Here is a 6,000-nt window from a genome sequence, read left to right on the forward strand (position 1 = left end):
AGGCTTCTCCATGTTCTTTGGATGCGTATTCATACATGAGAAGTGCAGTGTAGTCATAGGGTATGTAGTGGTATGTGGCAACATTTTGTACAATGATTAGCAGTGATCAGGTTGTGCAGTTTTCAATTGACTTGGCAGCATTGATAGTTAGGGTCTGATGTGCAGCGTAGTGGAGTGATAGATTGAAAAATATTTTTCAGTGGTTATTTAGTGGCTTGAGAAGCATTGTGAAATGAGACTACCAAGACTTGATATATAGTGTAACAACATCTTCTTTACAACTTTCTTTTATTGATTGAGAGCGCAAGGGGATCCAATCTAAAAATTGTGAAACATGGTCAGTCGATTCTTCAGGGTAGCAGGGTGGTGCAAGGCAGGTGATTTGAGTCACCTGAAAGTTGTGGCCTAAGAAAACATCATGGTGGTGGGGTGGTGCAAGGGCAAGTCATAGCCTAGACAGGGAATTGAGGCGTCCTTTCAGTTGGGCCTGATAAACTACAAGGAAATGAAGTATCCATTTTTGCAGCAGTTGGTAACAAAGTGTTAGGGTTATAATCAAATTGGGCCTAACTTATAGGGCGTCGGGGCATCCTTCTGGTTGCAGCAAGTTATTAGGGTTTAGTAACATCCTATAGGTTGTTGCTTATGAATTAGGGGGTTGGATTCTCCTTCAGTTGTGGCTGAATATTTTATTTAATTACTTTTCTTTTAAAGAGGATGAGAAGACAATTACTAAGCAGTGTTTGGTGCTTTTTGACCTAGAGGTAGTTTTCCACCTAAAAATCTTTATGTGTATTATTTTATCTTTTTTCATTGTTGTATGGTGTTGTCTATTATTTTATCATTTATGATTATCTGAAGAAGAACTATAATAACAACTGAAGATTAACTAATTCTCTGAAAAAGATTAAAAAGTTATAATTTCTAAGCAATATTGATTCATCCCCCCTCTCAGTATTTCCAATAGTTGGTATCAGAGTTTGGTTCCTTTAGTAAAAACTTAACCACTGGAAGGAAAATATTAGAGCATAGAGATGGGAAATTGAAAGAAGCGAGTTGCCAAGAATTCCAAGGACACAAAAGAAGGTTTAGGTACTGTAAGAGTCCCCCAATTTGAAGGAAACTAGTGTTGTATATTTTCTCCCGAATTTAATGAAGACACATATTGTTGGGATAGGGTCCCCTAGGGTCAGTTTGGGGCAAAAATTCCAAGTTTTGGGGCAAGAAGCCCAATTTTTGTTGTATAGAATGTAAATTCTTTGCAAGTTGTGGATGCGGAGCGCCTAGATAGTAAAGTGTCATAAAGGGTTTTACCCTTCTTTTATAAAATGTGTCGGCTTTTATAGATCTACCCATGGTTCGTGGACCATGGGATTGTATAAGTAGGAGAGTCTTAGAGAGTCTAAGGGATAACGATCAATGATGAAGATGAATGTAATGGGTCAATAGAAAAAAGAGTGAAGAAGTCTTAGAGTAGAAGAGAGGCTCTACAACTGTGTGCACAGAGGCCTAGAGTAGAGTCTACAGCTGAGTGCGTGGACCCCTGCAGCTGAGTGCGCAAGGAAGTCTTGAGACTGTAAGAAGAACTCAAGTATTAACAAAGAGATTATTCCAGAAATTCCTGTGTTTTTTCCATTTACTTTTGTTATAAATGAATGTGTCTTTATGTTGTGATGAATGATGGGTTTATGAAATAATGTTGTATTGATGCGTGACTTTACATAACTGATGTTGTTATATGAACACACTTAATATTAACTGTTTACATGAAGCATATCTTATTACATCTTAAATTTCTCGACGCTTAGTCCGATCTGGGTAAATACAGGATTAAGAGTAATCACAGGGGTGAAAAAGCAGTTGATTCACCTATTTAGGGTCCGCAAAAGATGGTCGTGAACATTCGCGGAGGTATAGGAGCTTATTAAGGGTAGTTATATCGATAAGCCCTAAGGGCTTATCGATCTACGCGAAGGAAGGTTTAGGGCATAAAACGACATTACACTAATCTCTGGGTGTGGAAACTTGGTTCCAGCATCCCCCCATACTGCTTCGGGTGATACTTTAGTCCACGCTCCGTGGATTGATGAAGAAAGGGCCAGTAGTGTAGGGATTTGTTCCATGGCCAGGATCGGGATCTGAATAAAGAGATTTGGTATGTCTCATCACTGGAATCCAACAAAGAAATAAATTGAGGAGTGGTTGGACAGAAAGATCCACAAATTCTCGGTGCAAGAAAATAGAAATCCACACCTGACAAAAGAACAGTGGTTGGACAAGTATATGTACATAGAGTAGGCAAATTTTTCTTATGTTCCTTCCTAATCAAGCTATATGAGTGGATCGCTAAATTGGCAGATGACCAGGGAAGGTGGAGGTTTGACAGTCCAATAGTGTGGACCCCAGAGCTAGTGCAGAGATTGGAAGCCTCTGAAGATAAGATCGTGCGCACTGTTGATCAATGGCTTGATTGCGTCATAGGAGGATTTGTGACAGAATTCATGGTCGATACCTCAGTCAACTACAGTGAAGCAAAGTGACGCTTCTTCAAGGGACCACGAGGTAAGTATTTAAGATCTTTGAATACTTGGATTAAGATGCTCTTGTGTGAAAAGCAGGTTATGCCATTACCTTGATGTTTGGAGCTACGTGAAGTGGAAATTTCTTCAGGGATAGAGGGAGAACAGGTCCTGAATATAGCCTGCTGATTGAGCCTCCTCTGAGTGACGACGAAGGAGCAGCACAGGCTTCACCACAGAGCATTGTCTAGTTAATAAGGCAAGGGTTTTTGTGAATACCTCATCCATCCACACCACCTCCACCTTCACCTCCACAGCATACACCTTCGCCCACACCGCCACCACCTTCGCCACCGTTCAATATGTCGAATACAATGAAGTTGCCCATTTTCAAGGGCTTGGGAAATGAGGACCCAGACCAATTTTGGTTCATTGCAAAGGCCATATAGACAGCCCAGAATATTACAGATGATCATATGAAGAAAACACAGTTGGTTACTTCTCTACAACATCGCGCGTTGACATGGTACATTAAGTACTGCACTGATAACTCGATGGCATCATTAGTGGACACTCAGACCACACTAAATAAGGAATTTAGTAAGCCCAAGTCTGAATCGCAATCAGTCGTTGGATTCAAGGAAATCATGATGAGGCCTATCGAAACACCCTGGGAGCTAGATCAGAGATTGAAATGCCATGTCTGTGAAGCTAACATGAATTTGTAGCTTTGCTTTTACCCCATTTAAGGGTTTCTTTATCGCAAAAAGAATTGGGACCCAGGCAGACAATCGGGAAATTGCGATGAGGTTGCATGAGACACCGATTCAAGATGCTGCTTTGGGAGTTCAACAAATTTGCATGGAGTTGCAGAATATTTTCCTAGAGTTTCAAAGCCTAAAGAAGGATCGAGAGGCTCGGCTAGAGATGAGCAAAGAAGTTTGGTGCCTGAAGTGTAAAATCCAGGGGCATGATAAATATCACTGCCTTGTCTTCGCGAATTATGTTGCAGGAGTAGGGCCAATGCATCTGAGGCTAGAAGCTCAAGCAGGGCCAAGTACAGGGCCCGCGCTGTGGTGTGCTATCTGTCAAGTAGCTAGAAAACATGTAACATATAATTGTCACTTGTTGCAGAAATTTGTGCAACACTGCAACAGCTCTTCTACAACTTCTGTAAATCAGTGGGTCGCGATGAGCATAACTATCGTAGCTATGAGTTGATGATGGAAAGAATGCTCGCATATCGAATGTAAATAAAAACACAGCCTCCAGATCAAGGTGTTGGGGTAGTGTGCAGAGGATATCAGGGGCGTGGATGAGGCCGAGGAGGAGGAGGACTTGGGAGAGGTCGGGGACAAGTTAATTGCTACAATTGCGGAGTGCCCAGACACTACGCACGGGAGTGTATGAGCCCAACGTGTTTGTCATGCTGATACTGTACTTAGTTTGATCACGCAATAGAAGATTGCCCTATATTGATAGTTAATATGTAGGAGAAGATGACACAGCCTTAACAGCCTACCCAGAAATTATAGATGGTGAGGGAAGAACCCCACGAAGAGGATCCCAATGTGAATATCATGATGCGAAGTGGAATGATGACTGGCGAAGATAAAGGAAAGAAACCTAAAGAAGGTGAGTGGGTCCGCAAGGCTCCAGAAAAAGAGGTTTGGTTTGATTTGCAGCACGCGAAAGAAACGTTCATGGAAGAAAAGAAAAGCTTCACTGAGGCCTCTACCTCAGGAAGTCAAGATAAGCTGTCTAAAGAAATGGACCCTCCATGCTTACCACGTTATTGGAGACCTGTATGAAGTTGTTCCATGATAGCAAGACCGTGAAATAATTACAGGAGTTGATAAATAAATGTGTTGGTAAAGAAAATGCTCTTGAAGGACCTCGCATAGTTAGAAAAATTGGTAAGTATAAGGCAAGAACTAGGCATGTGATGAGGCTCACCGCGGAAATAGGAGAATATGAAATGGACCAAGTTATTCTGGATCTTGGGTCGGATGTGAATGTTTTTCTTAAATAGACATGGGAGAGAATGGGGAGACCTGCGCTGCATTGGTCTGCGATTAAATTGAGGATGGAAAATCAACAGAATATTATCCCCATTGGAAGATTGCAAGGAGTGACGGTAGACATTGAAGGTGTGAGTGCGTTGGCTGATTTTGAAGTGATAGAGATCGTGAATGACAACAATCCATACCTCGCGCTCCTTGGGATTAATTGGGCTATCGACATGAATGGGGTAATCAATCTGAAGAAGCGAACAATGTCATTTCAAAGAAAATCGCTCCGCGTGGTAGTACATTTGGACCCTGCAGAAGGACCGCGCTATACTGAACTAGTCTGCGATTATGAGGAAAGTGATGATGATCTAGACTAGATCTATAAAATAACAGTGCGAGATCAAGGTCGGGTTAATCTGACAGCTAATGGGTGCATTGCATGGGACTGCGAAAGTTCATGTACATCATATTCAAATGAATAGTTGGAGCATTGGCAGAATAGGTTGCATGAAGTATCTATGTTGCACTATAACATGATGACTAAATCGTTGCATTGTGTATCATTGGAGGTAAGAAGTTTGCCTTATTATGATGGTATAACTAAAATAGATAAATTTTTGGATGCATTTGAAAGGGAAGTGTTTGAGAAGCATCAATTCCAAGCCTTGGATTTGGCATTGCACGCTACGTCCGCAAGATGGTGGGGTACACATAAAGACAGTTTTGATGGATGGCATGAATACAGAAGAATGATGAGGTTGTGGTTTGGTCGCCCAAAAGTGCAACTAACAGAGAAATATGATGGGAGGAATGACCTGTGTGATCACTTAGCAAAATGGACTGATGCTTATGGAACGGAGCCACAACCTGAGTGGGTGCATTTATTTTGTCACACTTTGGATGTAATACTAATGAATTGGTACTTGGAAACAGAGCTCCGCCATGGCACTGAAGAATGGGACGTTTTGAGACAGGGATTTTTTATGACATTCAGCTTTGAATATGGGTTCAAATGTATTGACGAGGTGTTGCAGGAGGTCAAGGCAACGATCTTCAGAATACCATAGGATCCTTTGGACTTGATTCAACCAGATTGGAGCACCCAGCTGCGCCATGCGTTGGAGTGCTATAATGTGACTACTGAAGAAGAAGAGGAGGATCCAAGGAACATTAACATCCCAAAGGCAGAAGGCCACTACAAAGTTTAGGGGCCGCATATAGAGAATCCAGATATCACCACGCTACTGAAAACTAGACAGGTAAACATTGGCACAGAGGTGGAACCAAAGTTTGCGAAGATAGGGGACTACTGGGATGATGCTATGGTGGACAAGGTCGCTGAGTTGCTCCACGAATATTAGGATTTGTTTCCCACAAAATTTTTGGACTTGAAAGGCATCATCAGCGATTTGGGAGTGATGAAAATAACTTTAAAACCGGATGCGAAGCTTGTTAAGCAGAGGCCATAT

The sequence above is a fragment of the Pinus tabuliformis genome, chromosome 5_1 (assembly GCF_031772625.1).
Source record: "Pinus tabuliformis cultivar Carrire ecotype Pingquan chromosome 5_1, CPIR1, whole genome shotgun sequence".
In the NCBI taxonomy this organism is placed as follows: domain Eukaryota; kingdom Viridiplantae; phylum Streptophyta; class Pinopsida; order Pinales; family Pinaceae; genus Pinus; species Pinus tabuliformis.